The 11,896-nt window shown below is 48.1% G+C and overlaps 1 long non-coding RNA gene across 1 annotated transcript; it reads left to right on the forward strand.

The window, feature by feature from the left end:
* Positions 1–10,384: 10,384 nt before the first annotated feature.
* Positions 10,385–11,587, forward strand: LOC121442311. Its single transcript, XR_005973549.1, has 4 exons — positions 10,385–10,523; positions 10,775–10,942; positions 11,039–11,221; positions 11,488–11,587. It is a non-coding gene; the product is annotated as an uncharacterized LOC121442311 (long non-coding RNA).
* The last annotated feature ends 309 nt before the right edge of the window (positions 11,588–11,896 follow it).

The raw sequence follows: 11,896 nt of genomic DNA on the forward strand, positions 1-11,896 counted from the left end.
TATGTGTGCGCGCACACACGTGTGTGAGAGAGTGTATGTGCGTGTGTGAGAATGTGTGTGGTGTGTGCGTGTATGTGCGCGCATGCGCGTGTGTGAGGGAGTTGTGCATGTATGTGAGTGTGTGTGTGAGAGAGTGCATGCTTGTCTGTGTGCGTGTGTGTGTGTGGTGTGTGTGCGTGTGTGTATGTGTGTGCATGCATGTGTGTAAGAGAGTTGTGCATGTATATGTATGTGGTGTGTGTGCGTGTTGAGTATGTGTGTGTGTGTGTGAGTGTGTGTGGGCGAGAGATCAACTTCAGGTGTCTATCGTGAGGAGCCATCTACCCGTGTTTGTTTTTACTTTTGAGACAGGGTCTCTGAATGGGACCAATTAGTGCAGGCTAGCTGGCCAGCAAGCCTCAAGAATCCCTGTGTCATTGCCCCTCAGCACTGGGATTACAAGGTCATGCCTTTGCACCCTGTTTTTTTTTTTTTTAAAGATTTTTTTTTAAATATTTATTTATTTATTATGTATACAATATTCTGACTGTGTGCATGTCTGCAGGCCGGAAGAGGGCACCAGACCTCTTTACAGATGGTTGTGAGCCACCATGTGGTTGCCGGGAATTGAACTCAGGACCTTTGGAAGAGCAGGCAATGCTCTTAACCACTGAGCCATCTCTCCATCCCATGCACCCTGTTTTTTTATGTGGGTGTCAGAAGCTGAACTCAGGTCTTTGAGCTTTCTTGGCAGGCATTTCACTGACCGAGTAACCGCCCTGGTCTCAGAGAACTCCACCATTCACTCAAACACACTTACTGAGCATCTTGCATTACGACACAGGATACAGAAACGAAGGGACAAGATTGCCGACTCCGAGGAGCTCACTGTGTACGAGGAGGAAAGGTTTCAGTCTCAGCCTGGTGCTGGTCTCCCAAAGACCGGAGCTCCACTATCCTACCTGGCAGCCATCAGTCAGGTACAGCTTTTGGGTTAATCCACACTGAGAGAGCTTTGGGATAAAATAAAAGGCAATTTAGATGTTACTAGCTTAGCATGAAGGATGTAAGCTGTAGTAGTCATAATTAAAAGTTTATTTGCTGTGTGAGGTGGAATGGGGGACTTTGTGCCACTATATGCGTGTGGGGGTCAGAAGACAATTTGTGGGAATCAGTTCTTTCCTCCACCACACGAGTACCGAAGACCAACCTCAGGCTTAGGGCTTGGCAACAAGGGCCTTTCCCCTCTGTGGAGCCCTCTCATTAGCCCTCTTGCTCATAATCTTTTATCTCAGTGCTGTGTTGAAACGATGATGCTTTGTAGCTCTCGGGTTAAATAAAGTAGATGATTAAAATTAATTTCATCTGTATCAAATGACCACAAACCCAGTGACTTTAAACAACCAGAATACGTTGTCTCGCAGTCTCCCAAATCCGGCTAGGACACGTTGCTTTTGGAGGCTAGAGGGGAGGATCCACTTCCTGCCTCATGGAGCTTTTGGGAGCTGCCCAGAGTCCTTGAATTTGTGACTGCATCCCTCCCGTCGCCTCTCATGCTAGTCTCAATCCCTTCTGTCCATCTGGTACAAGGCCACTTGAGAAGGCAACTATGGGATCATGAATAATCAGGGTGACCCTCCTCACCCTGACATCCTTAATTGCATCTGCAAAGGTCTGTCCCCATCTCCCACAATTTAATTACCATTTAAAGGTGCTAGAGGGTAGGACCTGATATATTTGATATCTTTGGATGCTTGTTATCCAACCTACTCTATGTGTGGCTTGCATTATATTTCTACGGAGCAACTTCAGCCCATAGTAACCCAAAAAGCCCAGGGAAAGTGTCATAGATTCACAAAGGGCAGAGGGTTTTTGTTTCTTTTTGTTGTCATTGTTGTTGGTTTTGGTTTTTCAGGACTGGGTTTCTCCACATAGTCCCGGCTGTCCCGAAACTCACTCTGTAGACCAGGCTGGCCTCGAACTCACAGAGATCCGCCTACCTCTGCCTCCCAAGCGCTGGGATTTAAGGCGTGCACCATCACTGCCTGGTCTCAAATAGGGTAGACGGAATTGGAGGGGCATTCCCAAGAATCCCTTGGAATCATCGCTGTAGCGGGAACACAGGTGAGCTTGGCAAACTTGCTGAGGAGGAATGTGTGCACAGTGTGGCCCCCACCTAACCTCCTAGTGAGCCCTTTTGAGCTACGGGGCAGGAGTGCTACACACTGCATTCCTCAGACTCCTTTGCTGTTAGGATCTTGCTAACATAGTTATGTCTGCTATGCAGACTTGGGGGTAAGGAGTTAGTATAGGAGGCATCTTTCTTCTGATGGTCAGCATGGTGTGGACACTGGAACTTTGCACAGCTGCCTTCTGGTATCCAGTCTCCAGTTTGGTGGCTACAAAGTTGTTGAAATGACTTTTTGATCCCCTGATCAGTTATGAGCATGGTTCTGGAAGTCAATGGTCCCTGAGTAGTTCCTCATTTAAAGCTCCCCAACAGCACCAGAGAGGCACAGCTTCCCCAGGGATTCGTTCAAGCATGTTCTTCCAGGATCTGCTGCAGACATAGCTGGCTTCTCCAGCCTTTCCAATGCATTCTCTAGCAAAGGATAATGGCATAAAATTCTTTCTGTTCAAATTATCTAGAATGGCCCTCATCTTGGTTAATTTTCTATTGTTGTGATAAGACACAATGACCAAGACAACTTAGAAAAGAAGGTGTCTATTTGGGGCTTACAGTTCCGAAGGGTGAGTTCATGACTATCATGGTGGGTAGCGTGGCAATAGGCAGGCAGATGTGGTGTTGGAGCAATAGCTGAGAGCTCACATCTCGAGACACAGTCATGAGGCAGAGACTGCTAGGGAAAGCCTCAAGGGCCACCTCAGTGACACACATTTTTCAACAAAACCACACCTCCCAGTCCTTCCCAAACAGTTTCACCAACTGGGGACTAAGCATTCAAATACATGAGCCTATCAGGATTGTTCTCATTCAAATCCACAACCCCTTTCCTTGTAGCTGACTAATGCAGTGGGCTGGGAATGGAGAACAATAGGCCATTATAGGTTGTCTAGGCAGCCTGGATTTTCTGCTGTAAGCAATGAAAATACAGGAAACAACGTCTATGGGCAGAAAAAGCACAGGGAGGAAATGGAATGGCACAGTCTTTCCTCAGGAAAGTCTTTTTGCTTCAGGGGAGGTTGAGCCACTCCACAGGTAGCAAAAGTGCAGCCTCTCTCTCTCTCTCTCTCTCTCTCTCTCTCTCTCTCTCTCTCTGTTTTTGAGACAAGGGTCTCATTATTATAGCCCAGGTTGGCCTCAAACTCACAACCCTCCTGCCTTAGCCTCTCAAGTGCTGGAATGACGTTCATATGCCATTACGCCTGGTTTGTGACCAACCTAAGACTTTGGGGAGAGGTGTTCTTGCGACCACCCTGGGTATTTAGCCTCCTGGGCATCAGAGGCTTTATTTGCAGCATGCCAATCAGAAGTTAACAACAGAAAGGAGTCTCCAGCAGAGACTGTGTGATCATCTTGGTAACCAAGGACCAAATTCCATGTTAAGGTCCAGATAACAAGCAGAAAAATGCCACGGGCCCAGTCTCTGGCTGTCTGAATTCACACAGCCTCCACTGCCAACTTGCTGCACTGACCAAAAAAAGACAGTGACTTTTAGTGTCCTTTGAAGTCCCTCTTAGCCTGAACTGGCAGCCTTTAGCTCTTTCTTCTTGTGGGGGGAAGGGTGAGGAAGAGAGAGGAGAGAGAGATTTTTTCTTTTTGGTTTGGTTTTTTTTTTTTTTTTTTTTTTTTGGTTTTTCGAGACAGGGTTTCTCTGTGGTTTTGGAGCCTGTCCTGGAACTAGCTTTTGTAGACCAGGCTGGTCTCGAACTCACAGAGATCCACCTGCCTCTGCCTCCCAAGTGCTGGGATTAAAGGTGTGCGCCACCACCGCCCGGCTTGGTTTGGTTTTTCAAGACAGGGTTTTTCTGTGTAGCCCTGGCTATCTTGGAACTAACTCTGTAGACCAAACTGACCTCAAAGGCGCAGAGATCTGCCTGCCTCTGTCTCCTGAATGCTGGGATTAAAGGCATGTGCTACCACCAGTCCAGCTAGCTCTTTTTCTAGGGGGGAAGATCATGTTCTTTTCAATGGGGGCAGCTCCTGCCCTTGGTTAATTCTTTCAGGCCTGTGACTTCTAACCTATAACAACACACATGCCTGAAGCTTTAATTGACCCCTTGCCCCTGCAGGGTAGGCCAGGCCCAGTCCAGGGACATCTTTACGACATGTGTCCACACCCAGGGCAGAGTAGGACCCATGTCATCTCTAGTGCCAGGACTGGAGGGAACACAGGCACTGCCAACATCCTTCAATTCAGAGTTTATTGTTCATATAAACCACCAATAAAAACTGTGGAGTAGTCACGGTAGTTTCCATCTATATGTGTGATGTGCGTACACAGAACTTTTCTAGAAACACACATGAACTACCCACATACGTGCGTATGTCCACTATCAAATATGTCCATTATCAAATATACACATGACATATAAGTTCATACAGGATATTATGCACATCATAAAACTATAGAGAGACCACAAAAATGAACAATATCTTAAAATGATTTCATGGTGTTTCCTTTAGCTCAAATCCCTTTTTGCTCTCACGATGAGAGCAACGTGATTGAATATGCTTGTTTATTTTTGAAAAATCTTGGTTTTACACTTTGCGGGGCCAGGATTTGAATGCCTTATTTAAAATCTGGTTTATTTCAAAGTTCAGTTTTTTTAATGGCTGCCAAGGATGAAAAACAGGCCTCACGAAGACACCTAGATCCAGACGGACGAGGTGCATTGTGGGGCTCAGTTCAGGAAATCGTGACATTAATTTTTAATTTTCAATTTTATCCACCAATTATGGAGAGGTTTTGTTCAAAACTGGCTTGCAAATTCTCATCTTCTCTCATGTCAATCAGTTGTTCTTACGAAGAAATTGGAATAACGTTGCATTTTAATACCTCCGGCAAATGGATTTTAAACCCACTCAAACTCTTCATTTAGAAAGGTTTTTTTTTTTAAGCAAATTAAAATTTTTCTTTTCTTTTCTGTTCCTTGTTTGAAGGGCAGATATGAACAATCTTGGAAATGCATGAGGTTTTCAGCCACCAAAACCATGAAATAACGAGAATGCTTTTAAACTTGGTCTCCAAATTCCCCGATGTATTTACCTTCCCTTCCCAACAGCTGCTTATTCGATACCCTCTCCCAGCTTCACCTTCCTGCTAGCAAGCACAGAAGTCCACCACAGTCCGCTTGATAGGCAGAACCTCATTTTCCCTGCCACCCAAAATCTCGCCTTCACTCGGGGAGACGCTGCTGTTTTCTTGTGTTATTACATAAATCCCTTTCAGCCATTTGCCAACCTTTGTGTGTGTGTGTGTGTGTGTGTGTGTGTGTGTGCGCGCGCATGCACGCACGTGTGCAAGGTTTCACTCTCTAGTCCAGACTGACCTGGGACTCACTGTATAGGCCAGACTAACGTTGAATTTGTAGGTGGTCCTCCTGCCTCAGCCTCCTGAGGGCTGAAATCCCAGGCATGAGCCAGCACGCCCTACAACGGCTACTCTTTAAGGAGTATTCATTTAGCTTAATCAGACATTGAAAGCTGTGGTTTCGTTGGGAACTGGGCACATGGAAGCATTAGCAGGCCACAGTATATTAAGAGCAAGCAACAGAGCGAGGATAAGTCTGTCAAGTCCTCAGCCTAAATGGAACATTCTCATTCCTTCCAGAAACTGACTCATGCAGGGGATGTGACTGGCCAACAATCAGGAGGACGTGGGTCAGGCTAGATGCCAAATGTTAGAAGTCTTGAGTTTCTTGCTTGTGGATAGAAATATATATATATATATATATATATATATATATATATATATATATTAAATTCTAACTTTCTTTCCCACATTCTGCACAACATTGCTCAGAGGACAATCTCGCTGGAATGTCAGGTCAGCTGGGACTGGGGCTAAAGAACCCTTTGACACCTGAATGACAGAGTCAGCACTGGACTTCCTTTCTAGGGTCCTCTCTGCTGTGTGTGGATGTGGGGCCGTGGGTGGTGTGATCCCTACATCCTCTCTGCTGTGTGTGGATGTGGGGCCGTGGGTGGTGTGATCCCTTCATCCTCTCTGCTGTGTGTGGATGTGGGGCCGTGGGTGGTGTGATCCCTACATCCTCTCTGCTGTGTGTGGATGTGGGGCCGTGGGTGGTGTGATCCCTACATCCTCTCTGCTGTGTGTGGATGTGGGGCCGTGGGTGGTGTGATCCCTTCATCCTCTCTGCTGTGTGTGGATGTGGGCCCGTGGGTGGTGTGATCCCTTCATCCTCTCTGCTGTGTGTGGATGTGGGGCCGTGGGTGGCGTGATCCCTTCATCCTCTCTGCTGTGTGTGGATGTGGGGCCGTGGGTGGCGTGATCCCTTCATCCTCTCTGCTGTGTGTGGATGTGGGGCCGTGGGTGGCGTGATCCCTTCATTCTCTCTGCTGTGTGTGGATGTGGGGCCGTGGGTGGCGTGATCCCTTCATCCTCTCTGCTGTGTGTGGATGTGGGCCGTGGGTGGTGTGATCCCTACTCCTATTTCCTCTCCTTCACCTATACTGAGAATCGTCCTGTGGCTTCAGGAATGGAGCCAAAGGGATCTACCCGTGCTCCATTGCAGGGCCAGGGCTGGATCGCTGACATCTCTGCTGTGCTCTCTGAGGGCAGCACTGGGAGGGTCTGAGAGCAGCTGCATGTGTGCTGCCCGTGTGCTCAGTCCTGCTTGTCCACACTTTCCTCTCGCTCGTCCTTGCTCACACAGGATGGACAGGCAGGAGTCACAGACTCAGAGAGCATCACTCAGACACTGTCTGGACCAGGGAATTTGTGTTTGGCTTTGGGAAATAGTTTGCTGATTCTTACAGCGAGATCTAAAAGGAAAACCAGGCACTGTGTCCACAAATACAGCAGCGGGGTTATGGGTAGGGGTATGCCACTATCATCTTCCGGCCTGCCCTGCTTGGACTCTTCAGTTTTCCTGAAGGAAGCGTGGGGACAGTCCTGAGGGCATCTGTACCTGTGTTCTGTTCCCGACTAGGAGCGGCAGTGACCTAAGCTTCTGGACTGACTGCCCAGGGGTGGCCAGGAGCGGGTGTCCTTGACCAGTCTGTGAGCTGTCCTGCAGCTATCCTGCGTGGCCCTAGGCTCATCAGATGAGCAAGTCTTCCTGCTGAGTTGCCACTGACTGGAGGAAAAAAACAATAAGGCTAGGGAGATGGCTCAGTGGAGAACAGTGATTGCTGAGAACGGCTGAAGCCCTGAAGTCAATCCCTGCGACCGCAGTGGAAGGAGAGAACTGTGGTCTTCTGACCTCCGTATGTGTGTCATGGCCTGCATGTATCTGCGCTCACACACGTGTACCCAATAACAGCGAAGAAACAATAAGGAAAAGTACTCTGCTGAGTTCGGTGGAAGCGCAGCCTTTAACCCCAGCAGAGGCAGGCTGTGCATTAGAGGCCAGCCTGGTCTACAGAGCAAGTTCCAGGACAGCCAGGACTACACAGAGAAAGTCTGTCCTAAAAACAAAACAAAACAAACAAATAAAAAACAAAGACAAAAAGAAAAGAAGAAAGGAAGGAAGAAAGAGAGAGAGAGAGAAAAGAAAGAAAGAAAGGAAAAAAGAAAAAAGTTTACTGCTCTTGCTCCTTCTAGGTCACGCAGGGATCTCCGCTCTGCTGCCACCATTGCATGGGGTGGCCCACCACACACCTGGAGCTATGAGTGATTATTGTTTTATAATATCTAACAGAAGCAGCATAAGCGGGGAAAGGTCTCAGAGGGTGTTGATCCATTCCGGCAGAGAAGTCACAGTGCAGCCGCTTACTACATGATGGTGAGAGCCTGCGGTAGAGACTTCACGTCACAGGGGAGCAGAGAGCAAGGCAGAAACCAGGGATGCTCATTACCATCAACATCCGCCTCTACTGATTCCTGCTAACCACACCTGAATTCCTAAATCGTCACAGACTCTCAAAGCAGCACCCTCAGTGGAGAATAAAGGGTTGAAAGTGTGACGCCCCCCCCCATACACCGTGGAGCATGTTTAAGATTTAAGCCATAACAGTGGGCAGCAAACATGGTAACTAGCATGCTGCATGCTGACCAGATGGCCCTTCTCAGCTTCCTGTGCAGTTAGGTGAGGTCGTGGACTGAGTTACGGTCAGTATGTGTCCCAAAGGCTAGAAGCCATGCTGTATTCTGGTTTGCTTCTAGAAAAATCTGCCTCGACTGGCTCTCTGCTGCTGGTCACTTGGGGAATATCTCGAAGAGCGTGTCAGGAGCCTTACTGTGCTGGGATGGGAAGAATTGGGTTCCTGTGTACCTACCAGACATGAATGACATAAAATTAACTGATTGTGATTTATTTATGCCTCAAATGAGGAACCATTAGTGGAAAAAAAAATGAATTAACTTTGTTTGGACTTTAAACATGAAGTTGAGTAATTGTGTTTTTATTTATTAAATGTTATTATGAATTCCAAGAAAAAGTTAACTGATTAATGAAGGCATTCTCTTGTGTCAGGTGGTGGCAGCGCATGCCTTTAATCCCAGCAGTGGGAAGCAGATCTCTGAGTTCAAGATCAGCCTGGACTACAGAGCGAGTTCCAGGACTGCTACAAAGAGAAACCCTGTCTCAGAAAACAGGCTGTACTTAAACTTGAGACAAGATCCCCTGTCTCAGCATCCTGAGTGCTGGGATTGCAGGGGTGGAGTTAGTCCATCGGACTGAAGGAACTGGACATCCTGAATAGCCCTAGGAGTGGGTTCTTCCTCACAGTCTTGAACGAAGAGTCTAGATTGGCTGACACCCAAGTTTAACTTTGTGAGACCCCCAAGCAAGGAACTCAATGAGCTCACATGGACCTCTGTCTTGTGCAGGTGTCGGACTGGGAAGGTGGTCCAGTTGGCAAAATGCTTGCCCTGCAAACTTGAGGATTGAAGTTTTGCTCCTTAGAAACCATGTTAAAACCAAAGCCAAAACCCTTTACCAAGAAGCTATCAGCAATTGATAACTGCTAGCAAAAGGGAAACCAGTCTTCCCCAGTGGAGTGTCACGGGTGTACACCTACACTCCAGGGGAGACCAGTCTTCCCCAGTGGAGTGTCACGGGTGTACAACCATGCCCCATGCCCAGGAATAGGTGACCAACACAAAATGAATTCCATTGTGTTAGTTTAATTTTGGTATTTTTTTTTTTACTTGATTGGTTTTTTGATTTTCTTTTTCTTCAGTTTTCTGAGACAGGGTTTCTGTGTAGCCCTGGCTGTCCTGCAACTCGTTCTGTAGACCAGGCTGGCCTCGAACTCAGATTTGCCTGCCTCTGCTGAGATTAAAGAGCCCCAGCATTTGTGGCATTTTATGTGCATCAGTACTTTGTCTGAGGGTGTCGGGTCCCCTAGAACTGAAGTTACAGACAGCTGTGAGCCGCCGTGTGGGTGCTGGGAACTGAACCTGGGTCCTCTGGAAGAGCAACCAGTGCTCTTAACTGCTGAGCCATCTCTCCAGTCCCTTGCAGTTATTTATTTATTTTTTTTTTTAAAGAGAGAAAGAACATAAAGCATAAAGTTGGGTGGGGAGGAAGGTGGGGAGGATCTGGGAGGAGGAGAGGGAGGGGAAACATGATCAAAATACATTGTATAAAACCAAATAAACAAACCAATCAGCAATCTTGTTATGGTGGTGCGCATTTATAATGCCAGCCCCGAGGAAGCAGAGACTCCTTCTGTTCCTGCATGGCCTGCCAGCAAGCTCCAGGCCAATGAGAGAACCAGTCTCAGTAAACAAGGTCAAGGCTCCCGAGTAACTGAATGACACCCTCAGGTTGTCTTTCCACCTGCATGCTGACGCGTGTGCTTACACACATATGAACACGCTTTCACACATGTCCACACATACACAAGCATGCTCATACAAGTGTGCACACACATGAACATGATCACACACACACGAGCATGCTCACACACAAAATAAATGGGTATTGGCTTAAGCCACCGAATTGGTGTTTTCTTTTTTGGTTGTTTTTTGTTGTTGTTACAAAGTAATGAAAGATTAATCCAAACCACAGGTTTAAATATTTAAAAGTCCCGTGTCAAACTTAATCACTGTTAAAGTATGTTGTGCCCATCTGTAGTGACGAATGTCTTCACAATAACCACGAAGGCTGGAGTCATGGTCATAGTTCCCTGATGACTTGGAATTCTGGGCCAGGAGGCGGCTGCCTGGGGGAGGGCTCGCCCCTTGGATCATAGGCCAAGCCTGTGGTCTCGTTTTCTTTTATCATCATCTCATTCCTGTTTCCATCTTGGACCAGAAGGTGCGTAGCCCATCCCAGAGAAGCCAAATTCCAGCCACTCCTCTGCAAACTGCTGGCCCTTGGGAGCAGGGTGTGGTTTGCCTTTGGTTTCCTGCCTGATTGGAGAGGAATGCTGCCAGGACGTGCGTGAGGTGAGACCTAGGGAGAAGGGCCATGGCTGGGGGGGGCACGTCCACTTGGACCCCTGGACTCCTCATCCCCATGGGTGGCCAGAGCTGTTGATTCATTTACAGCTGAGGCCGCGGGGGAAAGGACTTTCATATCTCCATGTATTGTAGTAGATGCATGTGCCATAACCTCCACGAGTGACATTTAGTCCGTTCATGATGTTGTGCGAACACTATTTCTTTCTAATTCTGGAACTTTTTTTTTTCTCTAAAAGAATGCCATGTCTCCATTAAGCAGTCACTCTCTGTTTAGACAATCACTAATCCATGCCCCATCTTTGTGGCTTTACCTATTCTGGATATCGTATGGAAATGGGATCTACAGTGTGTGGCCTTGTGTGTTCTCTGAGCATGACCTCAGGCTCCTCTGCGTTGTGGCTATGGTAGTACACGGCTAAACCATGCTAGCATCTTAGGTGGTGCTGGGCTGGGGGTGAGGAGAAGCCAGCGGATAAATGCTACCTCTTTGTCCCTTTCAGGTGCGTTTGGGACCTGTCACAGTGGACTATGCTACTAAAGCCTGGGGACCCCCAAGAAACAGTCAGTGTCATGATAGCTCCTGGTTTCGGCAACCTGACCCTGCATCTGGACTAGCAACAGCAGCCGCAGCTGGCCTAGACCTGTCCTGGGAGGTCCCAGAGACTGGTTCCCAGTTCTCTCTGGTCAGGAAAAGCCACAGCCTGTTTGTGGTGACACTTTTGAGGTCACAGAGGGTGTCAGGGGGAGGAGTGCATGGCCTTGGGAGTTGGAGCTGCCTCACTGCTGTGTCTGGAAGACGGGGGTGGGGGGGTGGGGGGTGGAGTGGGGGTCGGGGTCTGGCTTGGCACCAGGGCAGGCAGCAGGCCTCAAGGGCAGCTTAGATCTTCAGCAGAGCAGATCATTTTCCCAGAGAAACTTAAACCCACATTGTTTGTTCTCTACTCTGCAGACGCCTCAACTGAGGAAACCACTGGAATCTCATTTGTAGGGGAATTTGGCCCCAGAGCCCCCTCCCCACCCCTTCCTCACTCCCTAGTGGGAGAGCGCCAAGACTTCAGTCACTGCCACCAACTCCAGCAAACCCCAAACCACAGGAATGCAACCCGGTCACCTGGGGACAACAGAATAAAGTGCTGGACAGTGAATGGACCGCAAGCTGTCAGCCTGTGCTGTGTGTGTGTGTGGAAGGGGGTTGGTTGTTTTGTGACAAGGGTATTTGGATTTGGGGTCCCCAGACCTCAGCGTAGATCCAACCCTGGCACTCTGGTCATGGAATCTTGGGTGGTCACCTCTGTGACTGACCATACTCACCTGGCCAATTCGGCCCTCAGCCAGACCCATGTGAGGAGCTGACTTTG

This window comes from Microtus oregoni, unplaced genomic scaffold (genome assembly GCF_018167655.1).
Source record: "Microtus oregoni isolate MIOR12 unplaced genomic scaffold, Mior012 000091F_ref0000469, whole genome shotgun sequence".
Classification (NCBI taxonomy): Eukaryota; Metazoa; Chordata; class Mammalia; order Rodentia; family Cricetidae; genus Microtus; species Microtus oregoni.